We start from the raw sequence: 1,257 nt of genomic DNA on the forward strand, positions 1-1,257 counted from the left end.
AAGAGCCCAGTTTTTTTATTTGATCATTTCTTGCATTTGAAGTACTCCTCAGTGACATCCTTGGCCTGAGACTCTTTCCATAATCCTAAAAAAAAAATATGCAATTTTACTAATATTTGGCAACTCCACTAAGTTGTTAGCACTAGTTATAGCAAAGCTTTAAAAAATTAGCACATGTCTTATGAAAATGCTTCCCATCATTAAAATGTCTTCTAGCCATTTTCAGGGGCCTTAATGACTTCAATGTTTTTAAGGCCTGTAACATGGCTTTCCTCTTGCCAGCATTTTCTAAATTTCTGCAGAAACACATTCGGGTAAGCAGATTCATTGACTGGGTTTGTTTAACATATTTTAAAATTGTGGTAAAATATACATAACAGAAAATTGACTTTGGGACTTCCCTGGCAGGCCAGTGGTTAAGACCTCCACGCTCCTGCTGCAGGGGGCATGGGTTCGATCCCTGGTTAGGGAGCTAAGATCTCACATGCCTTACAGCACAGCCAAAAACAAAAAAAACAAAGAATACCCCAGAAAATTGACTTGAACCATTTTTAAGCATACGGTTCAGCGATATTTTCATTCCTACTGTTGTGCAACCATCTCCACCATCTAGAAATTTTTCATCTTCCCAAACTGAAACTTGTACCCATTAAACACTAACTCCCCATCGCCCGCCCCTCCCAGCCCCTGGAAACCACCATTCTTCTTCTGTCTCTATGAATTTGACTCCTCCCGGGACCTCACAAAAGTGGAGTCATACTATGTTTTGTTTGTTTGTTTGTTTTGTTTTGCTTTGGTCTGGCAGTTTTCACTTAGAATAATGTCTTCTAAGTTCCACCCTCTTGTAGCACATGGCAGAATTTCATGCAAGTGTTTTTAGGTTTTTGCTGCTTTCCCACTCTTCCTTGGGATTTCCATGAATCTTAGGATGAATCCCTACGCATGAAGGTGATCTCTTTTGTCTTTCTCTCAATCAGAAGGAGGCTGTGGCCTCTGCGTTGCCTCACAGCCGACGGGCGTCCACTGCCTGCCCCAGGCTGCCCAGGAAGCACTGGGGCTGAGTGGAGCCCTGGGGTCAGGGATCTCGGCCAGTATTGCTGTGCTCCCCTCCTCTCTGCCCACCTCTGTGCCAGGGGCTTTCACTTAGATCCCTCTACTAGCCGTTCATTCACCCAAGATTTACTGAATGTCTAACGTGTACCCGGCATTGGGCGAGGCCCAGGAGATACAGTAAGGTAAGATAGACATGGTCTCTGC

At 44.1% G+C, this 1,257-nt stretch overlaps 1 non-coding gene across 1 annotated transcript; it reads right to left on the bottom strand.

The window, feature by feature from the left end:
* Window positions 1-208: 208 nt before the first annotated feature.
* On the bottom strand, window positions 209-338 carry LOC115802378 (small nucleolar RNA SNORA33). The gene has a single exon (XR_004022848.1). It is a non-coding gene; the product is annotated as a small nucleolar RNA SNORA33 (small nucleolar RNA).
* Window positions 339-1,257: the final 919 nt, after the last annotated feature.

The sequence above is a fragment of the Delphinapterus leucas genome, chromosome 11 (assembly GCF_059928025.1).
Source record: "Delphinapterus leucas isolate spDelLeu-1000000601 "Yukka" chromosome 11, BTC_Dleu_Yukka2, whole genome shotgun sequence".
Classification (NCBI taxonomy): Eukaryota; Metazoa; Chordata; class Mammalia; order Artiodactyla; family Monodontidae; genus Delphinapterus; species Delphinapterus leucas.